The 27783-nt window shown below is 40.2% G+C and overlaps 1 protein-coding gene across 4 annotated transcripts in view; it reads right to left on the bottom strand.

Moving 5' to 3' along the window:
• The window catches only part of LOC106055773 (uncharacterized), a 193879-nt gene extending 166632 nt beyond the window's left edge, over window positions 1-27247 (bottom strand). For 2 of the 4 annotated variants that reach the window (XM_056012936.1, XM_056012938.1), the window contains exons 1-2: window positions 26962-27246; window positions 3071-3115 (exon numbers count right to left, since the gene is read on the bottom strand). The gene's annotated coding sequence lies outside the window, so the exon portion shown is untranslated. Of the gene's footprint in view, window positions 1-3070; window positions 3116-26961 lie in introns of all 4 variants that reach the window. The other 2 variants (XM_056012939.1, XM_056012937.1) reach the window with 2 other exon arrangements.
• Between the last annotated feature and the right edge of the window lie 536 nt (window positions 27248-27783).

Here is a 27783-nt window from a genome sequence, read left to right as displayed (position 1 = left end):
ACACAAGCTCCGTTATCCGTCTTTCTCCATGCCCCTCAGTCTTTTGCCTTGAACAGAATCTCTTCCAATGTCTCTACTTCTCTCTGTCTCTACTTCCTATTCCAGTTTCCTGTTTGCTGATGGAAGATCGTTGCAATCCCCGAGAACCTTGTGTTCAATTGAATTGAAGATTTCCATTTCCACTAGAGTAATCTGCTCGTTGATTTCTAAGATCACGTTTACATTCTTCAAGCAATACACCACAAGAAAAGAAAAAAAGAAGAGCAAGAGTTGTGGAGAAATGTCAAGTCGATCTATTTGAATCTTTATTGAAAACGTTAGAAAAAGGAAATAAAAAGACTGAGAGTGAAACAAATAGATAATACAATATTCGATACAATATTCGATACAATATTCGATACACTATTCGATACACTATTCGATACAGTATTTGTGCAAACTTTCAACTTGATTCAAGATTCTGAAGTGTGAGAAATAACGTAATGTACAGAATGTGTACCAGACAGAGAGAGAGTTGATGTAAGCTTTGTAATAAGGGAAGGGTAGAACTTCATTCTTGCTCCTGGCTACGTTGCAACTCTCTCCACAAATCATAACAAGCTAGACGAGGGCTGCACTCTTGGGCGCAGCAGTAAAAGGTTCGAATCTTTGTTGATTTTTTTTCTCAATCTGCAAACGTCGGTTGATTGTTTTTTTTTTCTTTTTTTTTTTTTGTCGGGATAAAACGTCACTTCCGCTGTGTTTCACAAAATTGTTGCTTCAATGAGTCATTTCTCTCCTGATGATTATGTGCGCAAAGCAGCCCCCAGCTCTTCTGTAACATCGCATACACACACAAACACACACACATAAATACGCTAAACAGGGGAGTTCCACTCTGAAGTGGACCCTAGCGGAAGAGCAGAATACGCCCGCAGAACCACCCAAGCGTGTATTTAAAAAAAAAATATGTTATGACAAAGCAACCGATAAACATAGCTTCCACCAGGCCAGTGAGGTTTAGATCCAAGCTCTTTCTCTTTATAATGGTGGCCAGGTGGTAGAGTATTCGTATGCCGGACTGCGACTCTTGAAACCCAATTTAAAAAAAATGTATTAAAGCTTTTGAAGCTTTAATCTCTAACCCTAATTTTTTTAACATTATAATATACATAGTAACAATATTTGGCGAACCTCATTCAACAGAGTCTTCAATTTAAACATTAATATATATATATATATATATATATATATATATATATATATATATATATATATATATATATATATATATATATATATATATATATATATATAATGAAAGATTGACAAGCAGTTCAAACATTAAAACATTGAGATGATGTAAGAATCAGAAATTAGAAAATTAAACTAGTGAAAGTTAAACGAAAAGTTAAAACATTAAAATAGTGAAATAATGAAAGAACAGAAGTTTTAACATTATTCTAGTGAAAGTTAAACTAGAAGTTCAAACATTAAACTAGTGAAATTAAACTAAAAGTAATTAAATTAGTGAAAGTTAAGCTAGAAGTTAGAAGTTATTAAACATTAAATTAGTGAAATTTAAACTAGAACTTAAACCAGCGGTTTAACGACCCTTTTTTACCATCCCCCACACTGCCGCGACCCCCCCCCCCACACACACACAGCAATAGAAGAGTAGACAATAACAATCCATTTGTTTCGATGGTCTTATGCGACCCCTGGCAAATCGTCAATCGACCCCCAAAGGGATCACGACCACAGGTTGAGAACCCCTGAGTTAAACCATTAAAGCAGCAAAACAATCTAAGTTAACTTGGATATGGGTGATGCAGTCAGTCCCGTAGCGCGCGCACAAAGACACACAAGTTCTTATTATTTCCGGTTTGTTTCACGCGTCTGCTCACATCTGGCGCGAGCTTCACTCAAATGTACAACTTAAAGAGTTCTGCAGCCAGGAAAACTAAACCAAAAAAAAAAAAAAAACTACTGTTAGAAAGCACTTTTTGATAATTTTTTTAAAAAAGAATTACAGATCCCTGTAAGAATTCGCTCTATTGATTTTAATTATATCATCGTCTTGCTATTTGAAATGCACTCTTCTTATTGACTTAACATAGGCATCTTCCCATCAGCCCTTGACATCCGTTTTCTAAAGAAAATTTTATGTCCTTATGGGATTTTGAAAATCAAGTCAATCAAGATTTTGGGACTCGCCTGAGTCCACCCAACTCTAAATATCTACTAATGGGTATCAGACATAAGGTGAAGGGGGGGGGGGGTAAAAGCGGTTGGTTGGTGTGCTGCCAGTGCTGGTGACTCTCGTTAGTCATAGAAACAGATGAGCTTTTCATCGTCTGCCCCCCGATAGATCGCAAGGTATTTACCTTATCTTTTATTGTTAGTCTGTCTACGTCTTTATGTTCTAGATCTATGGGTTCAAAGCTTTATCTTACATTCTCACATTGCTTTGGGGCAACACTTCCAGCAGTGCACGGAGTCCGATGGATTAAAAATAAGAAATGGAGAATGTTTAGTTGAAACGAATAATAAATACTCTAACCAAGTTTATTTAAAAAGCGTAGTTCTATTTTTATTGGATTTGTGAAAACCATACATGTTTTTAGGTGTTGTAACCTTTCACCTTCTTTTTTTTTTTTTAAATCGATTTTATTCTAGTATGTCGAGCTTTTATTTCTCCACGCGCGAGAGCTGTAGTTATGAGCAACGCCCTCTGGTGAATCTATTTCAGTTCTGGAGTCTGTAACTTCCACGGTGCTGCACCAGTGTGACGTCATTACATGTATAGATAGACAAGTCAGACTTACCGTCACTATCTTATTCTGTCGCTCAATCTCTGTCTGTCTGTCTCTTTCTCTCTGGTTTTCTCTCGCTCTCTCACCCCCCCATCCCGCCCTCTCTCTCTCACTCACACACAGCCTAAAGAACACATATGCACGCACACACACACACACAATATAAGTCATGGTTTAAAAGATGTTTCTTTTTCTTCTGTTGTTGTTTTCAACAGTGTGACTCACACACACACAAAATAAAAGAAAAGAAAAATTAAACGTCTTTAAGTACTCACCTGGAAACACGCTCACCTGCATGACGTCAGCATTCTGATACAAATCTGAAAATAAACCATCAGTACATTTGGTGTGTGTGTTTGAAAATAAAAAAAAAACTGAAGAAAAAAAAATGAGAGTGTCTGGCAAGATAAATTTGACACACACACTCACTTATATAGATATGTTCATTAACTTACGCGCACAAACACACTTACTCAAAAAGAAACTAGAAAAGATTTGCAAAAAGAGATACAAATAGAGAGACGGACTGTCAGACGACGGGAGGCCGGGCGGGGAGGTTCTAACGAGACAAAGAGATGACGTCACTTTGGCAGTCACACAGTTACGTCTGCTGTTGAACAGAATCCATTACTGTCATTTTTTATCTGATTTGTTCCGTATGATTGTTATCCATATTTTTATTCATCCTTATTTTAAACTCTCCGCCCCCGCATTCTCTAACCTTCACCCGCCCCACCATAACATACCAAAAATACAATTTCATGTCTACAGTTAGGTTTCAACTCAGACAAAAAGGTAAATGTACCTTGACATTGACAAGGTCAAAGGTTAAACAGGAGAACAATTTTAATACATTAAAAATAATTGTTCAATAAATGTTAAATTATAAATATATATTCTATATTTAAAAAAAAAAAGCATTCAACACCAGCTATGGCCGTCGATTTGTTTTGTTTCAAAGGTAATATATTTTTTTATTTTAATCAGTATTGGGTAAATACTCCCCCCCCCCTTTTTTTCTCTTTTCTTATCTACTTTATATAGTACAGTAGGAACCTCACCCCGCCTTTTTTTTAAAATTACTTCTTTCGCAACTTTCACTTAGTTTTTGGGCAAGAACCCTTTCCTTTTTAAAAAATTTCCTATGACACAGTCCGTATTTTGTCGCTTCCCAAATATACTTTTGACCCGTGAATTCAAGAATCTGTTACGTTCAATTGGAACGAGCCACTTTATATCCTCCCTCCACTCACCATCTTTGTTTTATATAGAACTCATTAAGTTCGATGTCTCGCGAGACATCTGGGAACTGGATTTAGTTCCATTTTTTATGAAATCCTTTTTTTTATTTTTTTTTAATAATAAAAGATTTTTTTAAATAAATATATATCCGAAATAAAGAACCGTTCAGAGTATCCCAGTTCTTTTAATTATATTCTAACAACCTGAAAATTAATGACGCCATTACAAGATTTATTTCAGAGCGTTCCTTTGTTGCCAATTGTGCCATTTTATTGTAGATCCCTGGCAGATAACTCTAAATAGCAAAGTATTCAGGAAGCGTTGATAAGCTATGTATTTTCAAAGTATAGGACATTAGTTGTGCACTGTTTAGCTCTCATATAATCAGGTCTGAGCTCTTTCACTTGTAACACAAACAAATGTTATTTAGTTGGCAACACTGATCTATGATGATAAAGTCCTTGACATTGTTTTTTTTTTTTGTAAAATGTTTTACATGTTTCGGATGTTCCTTCAGAGTTGAAGATAGTTTACTTCCTAGTCCAAACCTCATGCAGGACGACGGTGGATTGTAGCGGGAATGGTTTGAACCCGGGACCATCGATAAATGTGAGCGACAGTCCAGTGTGCAAACCGCACGACCAGGCAACCATTGGTGTGGAGCAGAAAGAAGATAATTTAGAGAACTTTACTATAACATTGGTTTAGAGCGAGTCAGAGCTAAGACTTTGGGACGAAATTAAAACGAAAGTTAGGACAAGTCAGAAACGAGGCTCAGATTACAGAAAATGGACGAGCAACGAATGTCAGGGAAAGTCAAAACGCAGAATACTTGTCGCATCACAATTGAGGCTCGGAGCCATTTTGACTGCTGTATTTTATTCTATAAGCTTATTACATTAAACCCAGACCCACACAAAGCTTGTTGAACAATTTATTCGAACTGTTTAACAACACTTCCGGTCTGAACTGCGCACCTGGGTGCAAATTGAAACACATTGTTTTGAGCGTCAAAACGTGCGGGCGTTGTCAGACTTAATTAGTTTGGCATTTAGAAGCGACATAATGGCACCTAATGAAAAACGCATGGAAATGAAAGAAGTAGGTTTGGAGAAAGTTTGAAACAGACAATATTAAGAAGGTCAAGGACACCTAATTCAAATAGCCATGTTGCCAACTTGATAATGAAAATTATTTTGCATTTAAAGTGAAATATATTAGAAATTCAATTCCACAAGATAGTTCACAAAAATTATTATGTTTTAGTAAAATATTTCGTTTATCAATAAATCTGTATTCTGTACGCCGGATACACCAAAAAAGTTTTCTAAGGATCGGCCTCCAAAAGATGTCTAATAGACTTGTGCTTAACAAAGAATGTAAAGATCTAATTATACCTGACTTGGATAATATTCGTTGGATGACTAGTCTATTGATGTAGGTTTTTTAAGGGATACATTTTTAGTGTTTTAAAAATGTTTATTTAAAGAGACATTTGTTAGTTTATATAGGCTGTCAGGGGAGGGCAGGTAAGGGAGAAGGAGAAAGTAAGAGAAGGAGTAAAAGAGAGAACAAGAGCAAAGCAAGGAGGGAACGTGGCAGAAATGGGGGGGAGGGTGAAAGTGTGAGGATTCAGAAGTGTGAAAATTGCGAGAGGGAGCGGGACTGTGTGAGAAAGAGAAATGTTTGTGTATGTTTGAGGGAGAAGAGAGAACGTGTCAGAGTGAAAACTGAGCTAGGAGAGAGAAAAGGAGAGTGAGAGAGAAGGAGAAAGAGATAAGGTGAGAGAAAAAGGGGAGAGAGAAAGGAGAGAGAGAGAGAGAGAGAGAAAGAAAAAGAGATAAGGTGAGAGAGAAGGAGGAGAGAGAAAGGAGAGAAAGAGAGAGAGAGAGAAAAGGAGAAAGAGTGAAGGTGAGAGAGAAGGGGAATGGAGAAGGAGTGAAGGAGAAGGAGAAAGTGAGAGGGAAAGAGAATGACAGAAAGAGAGAGAGAGAGAGAAAGAGAGAGATTATTTTATCAGCAACTTCTAATAGCTAGTTGTGGAATTGTATATACAGAATTCCACACAGGAAGATTACTTCAAATTCAATATATATTTGAAACATATATAGTTTTTAAGTGTTACTGTAAACACGAAAAGTAAAAAAAAAAAATCTCTGTCTTAAGCTCAAGGACTCGTTGACCAATTTAAGAAATGAAACTTTATACATTCGAATGTTCCAGTGTAATATCTAGAAGGGGAAGGGTAGTAGAAAGTTTCTTTAAATAGAATAATAGAATCACCAAAGGGAAGCAATCTCAGAAATTACATAGCGGAAAGATCGAGCACTCTTACTCTTGACAATTAACCTATTAGCCAGACTTTTAAAGAAAAAGAAACAAACAGTTGAAGTGTTTGCACGCTTTGTCAGGGGCGGAGACATTACACAATTTTTGTGAGGTGAAAACAAGCAAATAATACAAAAAACGCTAAGTCTTTATTTCGTGATCCGACTTGCTGTGTGCTTACATAACGGTAATTAGCCTGGACTGGCTATATTGTACATTATGATAATAATACCCATAAACACCTCTCTCTCTCCCTCTAACACACACACACACACACACATAAAGACTCTCCGATTGATTTGAAAGACATTTTTCATTTCAATAAAATGTGTTCTGTATTGATGGAATGCTTTCATCTTGTTTGTAATAATACTAATTAGACACGTGGTCTAATCATGGACACACCATTCTCTGATAAAAAGAAAACAAACACACTTACACACACACACACACAAACACCAAGACTGAAATGAATCGTCTGCAAGCAGTGACGCAGCACATTAAAAATATCTCTGGCAAAGTCCCAGGTCCGGATTCTAGTTTTTCCACCAGACTGAAATGAATCGTCTGCAAGCAGTTACGCAACATATAAAAAAATGTCTCTCTAAAAGTCCTAGATCTAGCTAGATCTTCTATCGCCCACTTTGTCGGCCTTGGGATAACTGCCAGACATTTGCATACAAAGCCTCATCACCGCCGAGTTCAAAGGATCCGATCCTCTGAGGCTTCATTTAGCGCTGCGTAATGAACTTTTCTTCGAGGGGCCGCCGCATTACTGACCGGAACGGACCAGCGGGCCGTTAATCGTACTAATGCAGTGTTTCGAAAACTGTGTTCCGTGGAACCATAGTGTTACGCGAGCCTGAATAATTAACTAGTAGGCCACCCGTGAATTAACCTCTCTTTAAAAATAAGCAAAGTGTTACGCTCAGTACTCTTATTGTGAAAACAAAATAGGTGTCAGTACTCAGTGATGGATTGCCTAACGTTTAACTAATAATAAATTAATAATAAACGTTAAAATACAAGAAAAGTAATATTTTTTCCCCACATTGAAAAAGGTGCAGGTACGCCGCACCGGTGCGTACCGCCACAAAAAAAGTACTGGTTCCTCTAAATACTCAGAATGTGCGGAGTGTTCCGTTTAAAAAAAAATAATTGGGGAAACACTGAACTTATGTATTGTTTTCATCGCGCCGCCCTCAGATAAATGGCAGTAGTTTTAAGACTTGATTTGTTGTAGAATCGATGTGATTTGGTAGAACCCGGAGGGTGAGCTTAACTTTTAGAATATTGTATTTAGGATTTCCGAAATTGGAAAAAGAAGCATAAACCTTTTCTCAATAGAGAGACAGAGGAACGTAAAGATAGAAAGGAAAATAGAGAAACAATAACATAACGAGGGGAGGACAAAAAAAGACATGTGAGAAGTGAAAACTGAAGAGAGAAAGAGAGAGAAAGAGAGAGATAAATTGATAGAAAAGAAGAGAGAGAAGGAGAGAGAGAAAGACGGAGTGAGAAAGTAACAAAAAGAAATGAGAATGAGAGGAAAGAGCGAAAGATGGACTATTGGATAAAAAGAAAGACCAAGAAATAGTGAGACAGAGACAGTGGAAGACATAATGACAGTGAAATAGAGAAATGACAAAGACAGGAATAAAAAGAGCGAGGGAAAAAACAGAGGGAGAGATGGATGAGGGACAGCGCGCATTTAGACTGATTTTTATATACATATCTGTGCAGGATGGTTTATATCTAATCATAATATAGGCCCCGCCCACTCAAACACGTAAACAATATCCACATGGCACTCCAGCGAGATCTAGATTCCTCCTTCATCACTTGCCTGTATAATCATTAGTGACTAAATACATCCCCACTTCATCACTTGCCTGTATAATCAATAGAGACTAAATACATCTTCACTTCATCACTTACCTGTATAATCATTAGTGACTAACAAACATAGCGCCACTTCTAGTACAAATGAAACAAAGAACTCAGGAATAATGCCGGAATCCAACGAACCCTGGCAACGTGTTGTCTGTAAGACATTACACAGATCTCACGTCTGCTCATCCAGCGTCTGTCTTCACCAGTAATTGTCTACTTGTCCGTCCGAAAAATTCGTATACACAATTTACAACTAGTATAAATTTGGCGGGAAATTCAAATTTAAAAAAAATAAAAAAAAAAAAAAAAAAAAACACCACCACCAAAAGTCAGAAATAAACAAAAAGGGTTTTTCCCGCTCAATCCACCCTTAAACAACAGAGGCATTACAAGTTCCCTAACACAGGTGGGAAAAATATCTACTAGCTTTTAATTCATATCTACCTTCTGAAACATTCACTTCCGGAAAGTACAGCAGAAAGCAACATGTTTTCCTCTTGATGGAGAGTTTTGTTTCTGTGCACCAGCATAAAGTTTAAATTTTCCAAAACAAAGTTGGCAAGCTTGCTGAACCATATTGAGTTCACCTCTGCCGCTTCAATGTTTCAGAAATTCAAGACTTGGCGAGCAGAAAATAAAGTTGTGAAACATTCAGACAACGCTTCGGAATTTTAGTTTCAAAACTACAAGGGGATTGGTTAGTTTAAAAAAAAATCATGCAAAAATAATACACTAAATGGGATTATCAGAATGGAATTCATCACAGTAATCTGCTCTTTGTTTACATATTAATTGTGTATATTTGGTGTATGTTCAATAGATTCTATCCAATGAGATACAAAAGACCAGTATGAAGAAATGTGGTGGCGAGAAAATGGAATATATAAAAAAAAAATTCCATTTGAAATGAATAAAAATTTTTTTTTTCTTTTTTGTTTTTATTTACAAAATCTATGTTTCTATACAAAACGATAGTATTTTATTGGTTCCTGATACTCGTTGGTTAGTTCTGTTAGGAAATAAACCAATCATAACTCACAGCTTCACTCTGTTCCGATTATCTTATCTTATAAAATACAGACGATAATTACTTCCGATTTTTAAATAGCACAAACCAACAAATTGTTTCATATATCTTCATTCTTAAACGAGTCTCAATCATAGACACTGGGTATCAAGACGATATACTAAAAACATGAATGTCACATCTTGAGAAGAGTTAAGGTTGTTTTAATTTATACCTATTTTCATTTCAAGAATAGAGCTAAAAATAGTCAAGGGAGTTAAATAGAAGCATAGACCTAATTTAGTAGAAAAGTTCCATTTCCTTCCTGTCTATAGAAGAAGATTATTTTAGTGAGGATATGAATACAAGGGAAGACAATAATCGGGATCAGCCACAAAGTTTCAAGCTTCATGTAAAGTCTACCTTTGTGAATCTATAAATAAAATGAAGTGTTCGTCGTCGTTATTATTACTTGCAATATGTTGATATTCTTAAACAGGAAGTCCATTGTTCAACTAGACACGAATTCACGGCTTGCAATGATGGACTTCATTCCCCCAGCGTATACAAACACACGCTTCCTTGACTAATCTATAACACCGTAGATCTAATTGGAATCATACATGTATATTACGTGACCGTTATCTTATCAATGGCCATCACGTGACAGTTCGGTTTGGTGAATGAGGTCGTTTGGATATTGGGTCATTAGATTTAACTTCTAAAAAATACTTAAGACATATTCACGCCACGGGTATGTTCCATTGTGGTTAGGACATAAAAATATAAAATAATTTAAGATTTTTTTCTTGCTCCTTTTTTGAAGTCTGTTATATATATATATATATATATTGAAACTTAAAAAAATACCTGAGTACCTGAAATGAAGATGAAATCATTCTTCTCTTCTGGAATCAAATGTATTGAGGATAAACAACACAGAGGGAGAGTGGCATAGGGAGAGACCTAGGGAGAGAGACAGAGAGTGAGACACAGGGAGAGTGACAGAGGGAGAGACCCAGGGAGAGAGACAGATAGTGAGACACAGGGAGAGTGACGGAGAGAGAGAAAGAAAAAATGAGAGATAGGGAGAGAGACAGTGGGAAAGAGACAGGGTGAGAGACACATTGAGACAGAGAGAGGCAGACAGACAGGGGGAGAGATTCAGGGCGAGAGACACGGGATAGAGACACAGGAAAAGACAGAGGGAGAGAGACAGAGGGAGAGAAACAGAGAGAGAGAGAGAGACAAAGTGTCTCCCAAGTCTGAAAATGACTGATAGCTGTGAAGAGTGCAGTAGTTTAGAGAAACTTTTGTTTTTTCTTTAACGTAGACAAAGTTTTTTTGTGTCGCCGACTCTCTTTACGTCGTATCTCAATAGGACCACTATATTTATATCTTGATACATTGACAGACTGACCGATAGATAAATAGAGAGAGAGAGAGAGTGAGAGCTGTATCATATCACAACTATGGGTCAAAGCCTCCATATTTCAGAACTCAAGACAGAATGAAACGAAAGATTTAGAACACGCATGTCCTTGGTCAATTTAATTTCCGGTTCTGCGCAGAATTACCTAACGCGCGGGTAATTTAATAATTATGGACTGAGGCTGATATTGGAGAAGACGAGAAGGAGGTCTGTGCAAGAGGGAGGCCTGTGCTGTGAGGGGACGGAGACTTGGGAGGTGGTCGGGGTTGGGTGAAGGCACCGAATGCGCATAGCATTGAGGACTGGGTAAAAAAAAAAAGCGAAACGATGGGCAGAGACGCAAGCGTCGCTTCATTATGCAGGCGTAAAATAAGCCCTCACGTTGTATTGGACCTGAAATGACACAATTTTCAGACATGCGCAAATGGGTTGAAGTCATTTAATTATTAATTGAGGCGCGGTGGCACAGTTGTAAGGCGCGTAGGGTCCTAGTTCGAATCCTGGTGAAGACTGGGATTTTAAATCTCGGGCTCTTTAGGGCGCCTCCGAGTGCACCCAGCTCTAATGGGTCCTTGAAAAGTAAAAGCGGTTGGTGGTTATGCTGGCCGCATGACACATTCGTTAACCGTGGACCATAGGAACCGATGACCTTTATATCGTCTGCCCTATAGACCGCATGGGTCTGAAATGGGAAATTTTACTTTAGTTAATTTAATTATTAACTATCATTCAATTACTTCTTAGTTATCATCTTTACAGCAACAAAAAAAAAAAAGGTTGTAAGTTTGTTGAAACACTGCCAGCCTAGCATTTCAATTCCAAGTGATAGAATAATAGGTCTACTAATTTGAGAGATACCGAAGTTTTGGAAACAGATACTTAATGTATTTATCTGTGTTAGAGACTGATCAATTCCCCTGAACCAATGTCTATAGATATTCCAGGTCAAAGCACATGAAGAAAACTACAAAGCTAGCAATATGAGAGGAAATGTTTGTGTTTGTGTTGCGTGTGTGTGTTTGTGTGTTCAAGAGAGAGAGAGAGAGAGAGAGAGAGAGAGAGAGAGAAGGTTTAAGGGGAGATTAACGCCAAGACCGAGGCAGCCAGAGCCTTAAACAAACAAAGCTAAAAAAAAATTCTTCATAATCTGTTTGTCACACGTATTGCCGAGGGCATTATATCCACATTCATAATAAAATACCAAGTAGACAAAAACATTTTAAGACCATGACATGTTCGCTTGTATAGTAATATTTCACAGAAACTTGACAAATAAAATGTAGAGCAAATGTTAATGAATAGATGTAGTGGTAGATGATCAGAGGAATGCGACTTTGTTGATGATGCTATTTGTAGTTGTTAATGTTGATATGGATGTTGAAATCGTTGTTGTTTTAATGCTGTCAAAACTATTGCCGTTTTTTTTAATACTTTTTTTTTACAAAGCTTCTATCAACTCTGTCTGTCTGGTAAAACGTTTGTACAAGTGATTTCTCCCACACCTAATCTCGGATTAAGTTCAAATTTTGCAGAATTATTTCTTTACCTGCAAAACAAGAATCCTGTTGTTGTTGTTTTTTTAAGTTAATTAACTATGTTAATTAATTATTTTGTTTGGTATCAAATGAAGGAAGAAATCGTACTTGACAGATGTGGTGGTATAAGTTGAATTAGTCCCCTAGAGTGAACAGGCTTCTTTTTATGCTTTTAAAACGCGATCACAGCAATATTCACACAGATTCCACTTCTTCCGCACACACTTTAAAAAACAAACTGTTCGAGACAAGTGATAGGATCATAGCGCACTGAGAAAGCTAAAAGCATGAAAGTGTGCTCAACAAAAACAACTGGTAAAATATTTCTAATCGCACAGATTTGTCATTGTTAGTCTAGTTGGCCTCCTTCAGTCGACTATGGTTCATCTCGAACACTTTTTCGTAAGGCCGTGGAGCCCTATTTTGGAGAGACACTCCCGTCCACAAATATCACAGGTTAAGGTGGTAGGGATTCGGTGGTAGGGAAGCTGGCCATTTTATGTATGGTGCGCTTTTCTTCAAGAGCTGAGGCCCATGATTTTTTGCTGTTCATAGCTTTCTTGGTCACTGTCTCTCTCCATCTGGTGCGGTCTAGAGCTATATCTTCCCAATGGTCAATATTGATGTTCACTGATTTGAGGTCACGTTTTTTTTTTGCATCTATGTAATGGAGGTGGGGGCGACCAGTTTTTCTTGAGCCAGTCGCGAGTTGTCCGTAAAGAATGATTTTCGGGATCTGATTGTCCTCCATCCGGCGGACATTTCCAAGCCAGCGCAGGCGGCGTTGTCTGAGGGCTGTAAAGATGCTGGGAATATCTGTTCGCGCAAGGATCTCAGTATTGCACACTCTGTCTTTCCGTGTGATTGACCATCCCACTCTTTACTTTAATTAGGCCCGAAATTTGTTCTTTTTGAATCGTGTACTACTAGTCGTGTGATTCTAGATAGTGTGTTATTGTTTTGTTTTTTTTTTGGGGGGGAGGGGAGGTATTTTTTTAGAACTTAATGACAAGACAATAAAGACGTCCACTTCGGCTTCACCTACCTGTGTGTTACCTGAGACAATATCATTCCATTTTAAGCTACCTGCACGTAACGAGACTAGGCCTAATACTTGATAGCGTCAAATGTAACATTCGTAACTATCTGTTACACTAACGTGGCCAGGGGTAACATACAGACCGTGTAAGTCTCATCGCACTAGGGCACCGTGTTGAGAACTCTATTCTCTGATAACACGGACAAGGAAAGCGGCAGTCCTTCTCAAAGCTTCTCTGTCTCCGTACAGAGTCAGCTCCTCATGCAAACCAGCTTTTGTTTCACTCAAATGGCCTTGTTTAGGGTGTAGTGTTGCGCACTCATAAAGGATGTGGTTAACTGTTTCGATGTCGTCCTGACAATGCCTGCAGCGTGAGTCGAAATTTGGCTTAAATTTAGCAAAATAGGCACCGATTGGACAGTGTCCCGTTCGGTACCTAGCAATTGTCACCTGTTCTTCCCTATTTAGCTGCCACCATTCGTCCGATTTTGAGGGCCCTTTTAGGTTTTGCCAGACTTCCCTTCCCGTATTACCAGTCTCCCAGCTTTTGTTCCATTTATTTCTTGCCCATTCGTCCACTATCGTACGCGCCTGCTCAAAAGTCTGTGGCTCGTCCACAGGGTCCAGTTTTGTGCCGAGCTTGGCTAATAAGTCAGCCTTCACGTTACCCTCCACATCCACGTGTCCTGGTACGTATTGGAATGTCGTCCGAATTTTGTGTTTTTCTTGGAGGCGTCCCACGCACGCCAGTGTTTTTGCCAGGGGTTCCGGGAGCGTATCTGCAGGGCTTTCAATGGCTTGTAGGCTCGACATAGAGTCTGTAAATAGCACAATAGGACTGGGTTGTGCTGTTTTCTCGTTAAGTCGTTCTTCAATGTACTCTACTGCATTTTGAATTGCAACCATTTCAGCAACGTAATTGCTCCTGCCAGAACACGCACCTAGAATCTCATCGTTTTCAGTCGAGCCAGGGAATCGAACTACCACACCATACCCAGAGGTTTTTTGTCCGAGGTTCTCTCTCGTGGAACCATCTGTGTACACTTTAATGCAATCAGCTGGGTACTGGGCGACAGTTTTCCTGGCAGTGTTTCGTAGGACAGTTTTTGTGCATTTCTTGTTAACTTCTGGGTCAATCAGCGATTTCCTCACCTCTGGGACTCCAGGAGCATTCGCCGGAGAAGAAGCCCCATGCAGAGCGAGAGCTGCTCTGTTCTGGGGTAAATCGACTTCTTTGGACAATTCCCGCACCGAGTGCATGAAAGAGTTCCGCTTCAGCCGATTTCCGCCCTGCCAATTGTCGACCAGACTCCTGACTGGGCAGCCCTCTTCTAGCCGTTTGAATTTTTCGTAAGCAATCATAACGGCTCGCTCCCTTCGTAATCTCAGTGGTGGGAGATTTGTCATGACCTCACATGCCGCAGTTGGCGTTGTACGAAATGCACCACAAATGAGTCTAATTGCTTGGTTCTGCACTGAGTCCAGCCCCGCTAGAGACGTTTGTGAGGCATAGACCTGTGCAAGAGACGAGTACTCCATCCTCGACCTTACCGCTCCAATGTAGAGGGCCCGTAACACGTTCGCTTTGGCCCCCCACTTGGTCGTGGCTAACCGCTTGACTACCTTAAGGCTCTCTGACGCTTGCTCTCGCACTGTTCTCACATGGTCGGATAAACCCATTTTTGGGTCCAGGGTGACTCCCAAGTATTTCGGCTTGGCTTCCATCTTTAATTCGGTACCATTGATTGAGAGAGAAATCTTTTCTTTATAGATATCTTTGCCAAGAGTGAAAAGGGTCCAGACTGTTTTCGCGCAATTAACCTCCATATTCCACAAACGTGTGTAGCAAGAAATCGTGACTAGGTCACGTTGGATTTCCGCAGCTAGAGCGGCTGCAGATCTCCCAGTTTTCCAGATCAGCAAATCGTCCGCAAAAAGTAGTGAGCGACACCCTAGGCGTTTGGTCAAATCGTTGATGAATACCAGAAAAAGTGTGCATGAGAGTGACGAGCCCTGAGGCAACCCCTGCTCAAGTACCTTCTTATTTGACAACTGCTCGCCATAACGTGTCTGAACTAACCTGTTCGTTAGGAAGCTTTTTATCCATCGGTACATATTGGAGTTTACCCCAAGGTCCATCAACTTGAGCAACAAACCTTGTCTCCAGACCCTATCGTACGCCTGTTTGAGATCCAGAAAAACCGCGAGTGTCGACTCACCCTTCTTCTCCCTTCCGCCTCTCTGAAAACCGTCTGCCACCTCTTGCATAAAGACTGTAACCTGGTCCATTGCGCTACGCCGCTGTCTGAAACCACCTTGTTCCTGACAAATCAAATTGTGGGACTCTAGGTACCACGTAAGCCGTCGGTTAATAATTCTCTCCGCAATCTTTCCCACACACGATGTGAGGGAAATTGGTCTGTAACTCTCAGGGCTGTTTGCATTCTTGCCCTTTTTAAGGATAGGAACAATGGTAGCCAATCTCCATGCCTTTGGGAAGTCCCCTTGAGTCCATGTCCGATTTAGTAAGCCGTGAAGTTTTAGGAGGCCAATCGTTCCAAGATTTTTTAGCATCTCAGCGCTGATGCCATCTGGCCCCACTGCCTTGTGTAGTCTCGCCTTTTTTATCGCGAAAGCCACCTCCATCATGGTAAAGGGCTCTGAGAATGTTTCCGTCCCAGCCTTGCTGTCAACCCACTTGCGTTTTTCATTGGCTCTTCTAACACGGTCAAGGGCCATCGACACGGAAGATTTTTTGTGTGCTTTGGAGACTCCAGCAAAGTGTTTGTTCAAAGCCTCCGCTCTCTTCTTGTCAGTAATAACAGGGCCACTAGGCGTTTGCAGGGGCTCCGCTACCCTCGGTTCCCCCACTCCAGCCAAGTTGTTTAGTAACTTCCATGCCTGTCGTCCATCCGCGAGATCCAGGTTCGCACAGGTCTCCGACCACTTTTTTAACGACTCTTCTGACACCGTATCTCTTACCAATGCCGTGAGTTTATTGTAGGCTCGTCTCGTCTCCTCCGTTTTTTGTCTAGCATGCCGTCTTCGTGCTGCTTTTCGTTGTCGGACAAGACGTGCCAACTTTCGAGACCAAAAGGATCGGTACTTGCGCTTACCACTGGTTCGCGGAATGGCCCTACGAGCCGCAGATAAAAGAGCCTTCACAAAGAGACTGTAAGTTGCGTCAATATTCTCAAAATCAATATCAAGTCCTTCCAGGAGTGTATCTGATGAAATCCTGAAAAGCTCCCAGTCCGCCTTAGCGTACACCCACTTACGTCTAGGGCAGGCTGTTTGTTTTGTCGTTCCGAGATCAATTGAGACCATTAGCGGCAGATGATCCGATCCCAAGTCCCCCAGGACGTCTAGTCGACTCTTAGCAACTATGTCCGCAGACGCCAGGCACAAATCTGGTTTCGATTCCCCTCCATGCCCGGAGTGAATGAATGTGTTTGGAGAATCAACGTCGTTGAGGAGAACCAAATTTGTTCCGTCGCATAAGTCGATTACTTTCTGTCCCGAGAGATCGGTTGTTGTACAACCTATAACCTGGATTTTGGCATTGAAATCACCCGCCACTATCGTTCTGGTACTGGAGAGGCTTTTGCTATCGAGTGTAAGGACACTTCGCGGTGGATTATAGACATTTAGGCATTCAAATCTCTGTCCATCTTTAAATATTTCAACCAGGAGCGTGTCGGTCTCACCACATCCCCGTGAGGTGGCTCCCTTCACACGAGCAAGCAAAGGGTTCCTGACAAAAGTGACTAACTTCTGACATTTTACACAGGAACAGGTAAAGGCCGTGAAGCCCGAGAGCGAGGGCACACAGCTCCGTTTCCTACCAGCGTTGCCAGCTTCCTGCACCAAGAACGCATCGACCTCGAGTTCCGACAGCAGTCTCTCAATTTCAGGCTTTTTAAGGCGCAATTGCCTATTCGCATTAAATGATATGATTCTGAGTTGCCCAGTACCTTTAACATGTTTGGGCTTAGAGGGACCGTCCCTCTTGCGTTCCTTTTCCGAGCTTTTATTGGTCACATTTGGTGTGGGGGTCACGACTTCCCCTTCCGTGGTTTTTGATGGGTAGCTTGGCTCGACTTGCGTCGAGGGGCGCTGGCCACCCTGCAGCAACCCTTGGTTAGTTTTTGCTGTCAATATCGGTGAGCTTAGTGGGCGGACATCTTGAAGAACAACGACGGTAGCTAACTTATCGGACATCAACCCGTCGTTAGGATTGATAGAGCGGGGCCTATCGAGTGAGTAATGCCCATACTCGGGTTTAATAGATAATTTTTGTAAAGCCATGTGAGTGAAATACCCGAGTGCGGGCGAAACTGGTTGCATGTTAGACTGTTGGATTCGATCTCCTCAAGTGGGATCAATGCTACCTACTCAGGAACTCGGGTTCGCTGAGCTAGCTTCCAATGTCACGCTTGCCGCGAATACCTTGTGGTATAATGAGTGGTTGTCTAGACTCGTTGCTTTCACCGCCAGAAAGTTCGCCATCAGTGGGGCGACTAGATGCAATGTCGTACATCCGGAAACGTACCTTCTAGAGCCTACGGCGTTTATGGGGCGCGCCTCGCATTCCGGCGCACCCTAATCCAGCTTTTAACCAGGCACCCACACATTGGGTTGGACATCACAGCCCGGTACACAAACACGTAACGAGAGACAGAGACAGACAGAGAGAAACGGGGAGAGAAAGAGAGAGAGAAAGAGAAAAAAAAGGGAGAGACATAGAAAGAAACAGGGAGAGAGAGACTGAGAGAGACAAAAAGAGAGAAAGAGAGAGAGAGAGAAACCCGGAGAGAGAGAGAGAAAGGGAGAGACATAGAAAGAAACAGGGAGAGAGACAGAGAGAGACAAAAAGAGAGAAAGAGAGAAAAAAAGGGAGAGACTTAAAAAGAAACAGGGAGAGAGACACTGAGAGAGAGAGAGACAAAGAGAGAGAGAGAGAGAAAAAAAGGGAGTTAAATCTTACATTATCATCCTTAACGTAATACACCAATTAGAATACATTCAAATGTTTATCATCATTTTCAACCGAATAAGCATCTGAACAAACTCTGAACCAAAAGCGGTCAAGGAAGAATGTAAAGAATGGTGTATTCATCTGTTGACTTATCAAGTTCTACAAACTACGAGGGCACATTGTCAAATTAGTATGTGTTTGTGTAGCTATATCTAGTAATGACGGCACAATATTTAGAGTTCTTCCCTTAACTCAATTTCTAAGGCTGGCGGTGGTTAACCTTTTCGGGCTCTTGGGGCTATATAATCAAACACGTGTCACGGGCTGTATCCCCCTACAAAGTTTCTAATAAACTCTCCAGCCTCATTATGCAATATGGACATAGTTTCAAGGGGCATGGTGGAGACCGGGCCCGACGTGACCCGCGGGCAGTAGTTTAGGCATCACTGCTCGGTTTTTCGAAAGTTCTTCTGAAATGTAGTTCACATCCACTAGAATCAGTGGTCTTCAACGTTTTTTGGCCTACCTCCCCCTATTCGTATTTCTTCAAATAATTCAGTACAAAATGAAATTAAGCTAATGGGAACCTTGTACCTCCTGCAGTCTGACAATATTAGAAATATCAAGCTTTACATTAGCCAAAAGCAAGGCTAAATCTAGGTTAACCACATATGTTGATGGAAAAGCTAACAAGTAATTCCATTTTCGAGCACATTTTTATAATTTTTCTGAAACATTCAAATGCAGCCATATCTCTGGTGTGCCTCCTATGTTAACATTCTTTTTTACTGAAGTCATAACTTTGTTAATTTTATTTTTTCCTGCAACTCAATTTCAACATCAGTAACAGATGTTTAAACATTGTCATTTATATTTAATTTTTTTTTTTATTTACACCCTAGAAGCGAATCGTCATCTCTTCGTAGAGCATTGTTAGGTGGATTGCAGAGATATCGATGTCCTTAAGTAGTAGGCCTAATTCATTTGTCAACAAACAAGTTATGTGAGACTGTAAAACCCTTTAAAATAGATTTAATATCTCCATAAAAGAGAACATGATATTGTTGTAACTCCTCTCCCGAGCCACACTGATGGTGCGCATTAGAGCGCCATTCAACACAGGAGTAGAAGACATGTTTAGACAGGAAGAAGGACTGTTGTGGATCCGGCTAAAGTGATCGAAGTCTAAGCTGTCTTGACTCAAGAGAACGTCCTTTGTGCTATCTATGAACTGTGTTGAGGACCTGGGGCGGCACTGGGAAGTGTGTCAGTTGTCTGTATTGGTAGTTAGGTAGGAAAGGACTAGTGTCACTTGAGATAGGACATTCTGGGACTTGATGGCTGAAGTCCATGCCTGTTTGTACTGTAAACAAATACCTAGTTTAGTTTTATCTCCTGCCTTTCGTTGAGTGGCTACCTTAGAGTTACAACAATATAATCAATGAAAGTCGATTTCTTTCCTTGCAGTCGGAGCTTCAATTCATTCATTTGTGTTAGATGCCTACCACATAAAACAATAGAGTTCAGCCTGCTTTAAGTCATCGCCAACCGTTGAATCTTCCTGTAAATCTAAAAGGCGTATTGCCATGTTTGTTTATCAAATCATAAACGTTCTCGCGCGCAAGATATAAGGAGGACAACAGAAACCCTCCGATTACAGCAACGGAGCAAGAATTTGAAAATAGAAAATGGGATTCCCGAACTCAATTTCTAACGTTGTTTCTGTTCTTAAATTAGAAGCAAGCTAACTATAATTTATCTTATATTTAGTTTGCCAGCTTTAATTTTGAAGAATCTTTTTGTTGTTTTGTCTCAGTGCAACTTTTGTTTCTTTTTTACCCCTGTGTGCCCAGCGCCCCCTTACCACCCCATATTGTGCCCAGCGCCCCCCTATCGCCCCTTTGGCCCCCAGCGCCCCCCCCCCCCAATTTCACGAAAACGCCCCCTCAGGGGGCGATAGCACCCCGTGGCTGACACTAGATTAACATTCAGGGCCATTGGGTTGACCAAATCTCTACCACATAAACCAGCACATACTGTTTTATGTTTTTGCCAGGACTGAACTTGTTGCCTATATAACCAGGTCGTGCGAGTCTGTGTGCCACACTTTCTGCAATAATACTTGCACTAAAAACACTGTCACTGTTTTTGTTCCAATGTTCTAGAACTCCAGGGCGTCTGACATAGTACAAAGAGCTAGTGTCGTAGGCTAGTCACATCTGCCCAAGTCTATAGAACTATTGTCGCAGGCTAGTCACATCTGCCCAAGTCTATAGAACTATTGTCGCAGGCTAGTCACATCTGCCCAAGTCTATAGAACTATTGTCGCCTGCTAGGCACATCTGCCCGAATCTTTGGTTCTTAGGTTTACGTAAAAGTCTCTTTGGCTAAGCTTCACCATTGAAACCAGCTAAGTGAACTTAGGTGTGACTTTTGACGCAACAACTTGATGTTTCTACATGCAGCATGTCTGGGTTTATTTCATTTCAACGTCGTACCCAGTTCCTACAAGAAAGAACAGGTTGCCAGAGCATACACTCATTTCTATCTAAATTTACAGCGAGGCCTAGTCATAGATGTAACAACACGCTAAGACAATGTCCCGGAAACAGTCATAAATTTCAGAGTGAACTTGAGGACAGTCTCGGGTGCTAGACTAGGAGTTGTGTAACCAGAACACGTGACTTTATAATCTCCCCCCCCCCAACCCTCCTCACATTTGGTTACTTCTGTTTTTTTCGCATTCTCAATGTGCAACCCACCCCCCCCCCCTTTTCAAGTCATGTACAACAAACACGGCCGCCTTTTTTATGTTGGCCTTAGGATTATCACTTTTCTATTCAGAGTACTTCCTTAAGTAATAGGATTACAGTTGCTTGGTGAAGTCGTGTCTCCCTCAGTGAACGTAGCGTCAACAGAAACTCATAAACACGGCCTTCAGAGAACAGCATCAGGGGGGGGGGATTTTTTGATGGATCTAGATGGTTTACAATTATTTATCTATAGGAAATAAAACACTCAAGAGAGAAATGGTAAGCCGACACAATATTGTTAGCTCTTAAGATACCAACATACACCACCTCGTGTCACGACACAACATACACCACCTCGTGTCACGACACATCAACATGCAACACCTCGTGTCAAGACACATCAACATGCGCCACATCTAATCACGACACAATATACACCACCTCGTGTCACGGCACATCAACATACACCACCTTGTGTCACGACACATCAACATACACCACCTCGTGTCTCGACACATCAACATACACCACCTCGTGTCACGACACATCAACATACACCACCTCGTGTCTCGACACATCAACATGCACCACATGGAGTCACGAGACATCAACATACACCACCTCGTGTCACGACACATCAGTATATATCAACCTCGTGTCACGACACATCAGTATATATCATCGTAGTCTGTCGTAAAATATCCACATAAATCACTATGTGTCGTAACTTGCATACATCACCTCGTGTCAGGACACATCAACATAGACCACCTTGTGTCAGGACACATCAACATAGACCACCTTGTGTCACAACACATCAACATAGACCACCTTGTGTCAGGACACATCAACATAGACCACCTTGTGTCAGGACACATCAACATAGACCACCTTGTGTCAGGACACATCAACATAGACCACCTTGTGTCAGGACACATCAACATAGACCACCTTGTGTCACAACACATCAACATAGACCACCTTGTGTCAGGACACATCAACATAGACCACCTTGTGTCACAACACATCAACATAGACCACCTTGTGTCACGACACATCAACATAGACCACCTTGTGTTACGACACATCAACATAGACCACCTTGTGTTACGACACATCAACATAGACCACCTTGTGTCATTACACATTCACATACAACACCAAGTGTTGTAACACTCTGAGACATAATAACTTGATGGAGATTGTTTTAATTGATGTAAGCAATAAGCAACAAGTTTACATTTCAAAAAACAACAGTAACTTTCCGATAGAACTAAAAACAGCAAAGGGGGGTAAAAATAAGCAGGGATTTTTCCGATAGAAAATATTAATGCTTTCCAGTCTACCGGAGAAGCTAATTTTAGAGATAATTATAAATACAAGGGAAGATAATAACAATGATCAGTCAATAAGTTTCAAGCTTCATATTGACTTTTGTAATATTCATTCAAGTCAATTGAAGAAGCTTATAAATACAAGCGAAGACAATAAAAGCGATCAATTGATTGATCATGTCAACTTTAATGAAGTTCAATTAAATTGTGCCTTAATTAATAACAGTGTGTATTTAGTCTATTCATTATTTCCCCTTGATTAAAGTGCTTTATGTCGTAAATACGAATTCAATTACCCACTCACCCAGGCAATGATCTCCGCAATACATTGTACATTGGGTCATCAGAGTTCACTTCTGGAAGGATTAAGTTTCACCTCACTGCAAAACTAAAAGATACATCACCACGACCACGTGACGTAACACACTAACATACAGCACAACTCATCTGTTAAGGTGCATATTCATGTACATCCGCGTTGTTATCAGAAGTAGACGCCTTGGCTGGCTTTGGTCATGTTCACAAGGTCGACTCCCACAAGACATTCTGTATGGTGATCTAATAGAGGGCAAGAGAGTTGCTGGTCGTCCACTTTTAAGAAAACTCGACATGAAGCTCTTTGAAAAACGAGACTAACAGTTGGGAAAAGGAGGCACTGGATAAAAATGTTTGTAAAATGTTTGACATGTTTCGGATGTTCCTTCAGAGTTGAAGATAATTACTTCCTAGTCCAAACCTCCCGCAGGACGGCGGGGGATGGGAGCGGGCAGGGTTTGAACCCTGGACCCTCGATAAATCTGAACGACAGTCCAGCGCGCAAACCGCATGACCAGGCAGCCATCCTGAATGAGAGCAAGCATAAAAGGAAGGGTCCGGGACTACCGATGGCATACACACCAAATGTAGAAAGAAGGGTCAAAGTGCAACAGCGAATGGTGATTACAGAGTTTGAGTTTTGAGTTTAGGCACATCGGTACAATTTAGGCCATGTCGTGCCCGTAATCCTTTAAGGATGACTCTCCCTTTACATAACAAGGGCTAAATTCTATACAGTTAAGTCATTAAAAACAAGGTCTTAGGGTTAGAATAGTTAAAATAGTAAAGGTAGTAACAATTTAATAATTTGGTAAAAATTTGGTGATTACAGATGACCGCAGCTGTGTATCAAGGATTGGCCTCGTTAGTCACACAAGAAGTTGCAAGGAGAAAACAATGTCTCTCGAGACGTGAAATGCCACAAACGAAGACAGAACGTGTTTTAATAATTAGACTCATGTTTTACAAACACAAATAGGAAAATAAAAGTTAAAATGGAACAAAAAAATCATGTTCCGTTCTGTTGGGACAACCTCATGCAAGATCTCTTTCTAACCAAGTGCGATTACAACCTGGAACGGGTTTCCCCGAATCAGCCAGGAAAACTGATTACTATCGACTAAACAATTTGATAAAGAAAGAAATTGCCTTTTGTTTCTAAGGAAAGTCTGGATTTAAAAGATGAGATTACAATGAGTTATTATTATTACATCACACGGATGTAACTGTAATAATGTTTGCACGAATAGTACTATTAAATGGACGCAATATCGTACAAGAATTATTTTTCATAGTTTATGGTAAACCAGAGATGCCTACATGCCAAAATGGAAATGTGTATTCCCAGACCTGGAAATGTGTATTTTGAGGGGCAAATGTGTATTTTCAAAAATATAAAGAAATATACTCAGGAAAGACTAAAAATCATTCAAGCGCTTATACACGAAAGGTAACACAGCATAAAGTTGTATACGAAATTGTGTACATTTGCCAAAATATTGACACTTTTTGTCTTTGTCCTAGACATGTGTAGACTAGGTTAGAATGATGCCGTCCTTGTCACTTGGCAATGATGTCATGATCATGATGCCGGGTACCTCTAGTGTATTCTACATTCCATAATAAGCGCAACAGAAAAAATTCATTCCAAAAAATGGGAAGTTTTGCTACAAATGTAATTAGACTTACACCAGATGCAATGGTTTGTTTAGCTGGATCAGAGACATCTAATTCTATAAAAGTAGTTTTGTTTATAATCCATCTCTTTGCAACATACCCAGACAATGGAAATATTTTACGGATAAGAAATGAGATCAATAAATCTCTTGATAAGTAGCAGAAATTGCTGCTACTGAGTAGATGTAGTTAGAGATATCTAGAGCCATGGGCTACTAGACCTAGTCATTACTCTAAATCTATAATTAGGTGTATTTTGATCTAGACATGATCTAGATAAGTTCTAAGTCTAGTAGGCCTACACACAAGGTCACATATATGAGGAAATGTTTTTTTTCTTGAGGTCGAATAAGAGATTGAGCCTTTTCAAAACAATTAGATCAATTATAAGACATCAGTTAGGCCTGGGGAGGCGCGGTCGCTGAGCGGTAAAGCGCTTGGCTTCCGAACCGGGGGTCCCTGGTTCGAATCCTGGTGAAGACTAGGATTTTCAACTTCGGAATCTTTGGGCGCCTCTGAGATCGCCCACCTCTAATGGGTACCTGACATTAGTTGGGGGAAAGTAAAGGCGGTTGGTCGTTGTGCTGGCTACATGACACCCTCGTTAACTGTAGGCCACAAAAATAGATGAACTTTACATAATCTGCCCTATAGACCACAAGTTCTGAAAGGGGAACTAGTTAGGCCAGGTTCAGATCTAACTTTACATTCACTTCCACCTATCCTTTGATCTGCTGAACCGTTGGGGCACTACACAGGATCTGTCAACCTTCTTTTTCCATTCTTATCTGTAATTTGTCTTTGATATAATTTCATTCGGATGTTCTTTCTGAAAATATTGAAGCCTGCCTGGGTGGACCACATCGGGGGCCGATTTTGAGTTTGTGTTTCCACACAAACTGTCTTTGCAACCTTGTTTGTTTTTTTATTTGCTTTAGACTACTTTGGAGGGGAAACGCATATTGACGTGTCCATTTGCATTCAAAATACGCAAGATGCGTACTTGTAGGCAAATCTGTGCAAATTTCTAAACAGCAATACAATTTTGAAGGCGGATATGATACATGTACATTTTGTTAATGAGTGTTTCGGTTACCAAAATTTACATACTTTTATTAACACTTAATTTATGATAAAATTTCGCTTTTAAAAATGAAACTACTGCAGGACTCACATCTGAATGACTTGGAGATAGTGTCGGGTTCTTATATTAAGTTTTATTGGCTCTATCAGTGTCGATTTTGTGAGACATTCAGTTTACATGAGCGTTAGGTGAATGAAAAGAAACAAACTTAATAACAAGCAAAATATAATAAATTCTTTAAAAAAACAAAAAAAAAAAAAAACAAAGCCTATGTAAGAGTGAAGAACCCAGTCCTGTTAAAACTATATCTACCAAAACTGTACTTATTTGATATCAAACAAAATAATTACTATCAATAACTAATTGTCTAATTGAGTGTTTTTGTTTATTGATTCATGTTTTTGTTGGGTACAATAAATAACTGTTTAAAGTTGCAACTTGATCGGAAAATGCGTGAGGGAGAAATAGCGTTAATAATTATTTAAGGGGACTAAAAGCAACAATTTTAGCCATATCTGTGACTACTGAAGGATTAGTTTCCCTTGTTGCTAGTAAACAAAAAAATTAATTACCAGTAATTATTTTTCTTATTGGTTAAATTCATTCGTGTCTTGTCTATGTCAATGAATAATTGTGCGAAGTTTTAACTTGATTCGAGAATGGCTAAGGTAGAAATAACGTGTATACACTTTTTACCAGACAGACAGACAGACAGAGTGAGTTAATATAACTTTGTAACAACATAAATACCAATCCATGCCTTTTCAAAACAAAGATCAGGCCCCAAAGCCATCTTGGAGTTTATAGGAAATTTGTGGGTGTTCATCTTCGACGACGAGGCAAGAGCCTTTTTATTCATCACAAGAATACATGCTATTGTTACGTCACTCAAAGAAGAGCAGATGGAACAAAAGTTCTATGGCTCTAGATCGTTTACAATTATTTATCTATATGAAGTAAAAACATTGAAGAGAAAAAGCCGACACAATATTGTTAACTCTTGAGATTCATAAGATCTATAAGGCTCGATGGGTACTCCTATCAATTGTCTAATTGTCATAGACTTCTAGAGAGAGGGTAGAGAGAGCGAGAGAGAAAAAGAACAAAAGAGAGGGAAGAAAGGACAGAGAGGAGAGGGGTAGAGAAAGATAGGGAGGGAGAGATGGGAGAAAGGGAGAGGGTGGGAGGGAGAAAGAAAGGAGAGAGGAGAGAGAGACAGAGACAGAGGAAGAAACTAAGGGAGACAGAGTGAAAGGGGCAGGGATGGAAAGAAAGAGGAGAGAGTTGGAGTTAGAAAGTGAGCATTAGAGGAGAATGGGGAGATGGTGAGAGAAAGAGCGGTAGAGAAAAAGAGGGAGGTGAGAGAACGAAGGAGAGATATGGAGAAAGAGTAAGCAACATGGGGTAGAGAGAAATGATGAGAGAGGGATAGATAGATAGATAGATAGATAGATAGATAGATAGATAGATAGATAGATAGATAGATAGATAAGATAGATAGATAGATAGATAGATGTCCACTTCTCAGAACTAGCATGTACATTTCTTACCCGTTCAATATAGAGAAGTCTGCGTTACTGTTGGTATAGATCTAGTTCTACTTCTCGCTAATGACTTAGTATTTCATCTAGTACAGTGTTTTTCAAGAATGACAACAAAACAGCAACACAATGTAATCCTTCATTAGTCTCAGCCCCCACTTCCTGCTAGCTGTACACTTCTCCTGTTGATCTAGTCTCATTCGGTGAAACACACAAACGATGGGACAATTACAACTCAAAGTCGTCTGCTATTATTGTTTCCGTTCTAGAGGGCACCTAAGGAGACTTGCTAGGTCTTTCATGCGTTAAAACGACGTGTGTGTGTGTGTGTGTGTGTGGGTGTGTCGTTGAAGTCTCCAAGCCAAAAAAAAAAAAAACAATCTCAGTAAAGTCGGGTCATTACTATCGCTTCATTCTTCGTGTCATCGTTGACTATTTCAGGAATTTTTCGCCCCTCGCCCCCCCCCTCCTCCACTATCCCCAGCGGTTGACATGCTAGACTCGTGATGTAAGACTGCTGGGTTACATTTTGTTGTAGAGTAGTTTATGAAAGGAGAAGGGTACGACTTACTCTATTATAAGAACCAAGGGAGACAAAACGTGCTTAGACTTAATTCTTTCCCCTTGTTAATAATGTAAACATATAAAGAACGGCACAGGTCGTTCTGTCGGGGGGAGGCAGGTATGAAAATGGAGTTTCTATAATGCTAGCTATTGTTTAAAAAAAAAGTGGGAGGTTCTTTACGCACCCCACCCAATGGTGGACATATTTTTATTGGCTATGAATGGAAAATCCAATAGTACTAGATCACAGAAGTACAATAGTGTTCC

Source organism: Biomphalaria glabrata, chromosome 15 (assembly GCF_947242115.1).
Source record: "Biomphalaria glabrata chromosome 15, xgBioGlab47.1, whole genome shotgun sequence".
NCBI lineage: Eukaryota > Metazoa > Mollusca > Gastropoda > Planorbidae > Biomphalaria > Biomphalaria glabrata.
The sequence above is the reverse complement of the archived record's forward strand: the minus strand, read 5'-3'. Positions and strand labels throughout refer to the sequence as shown.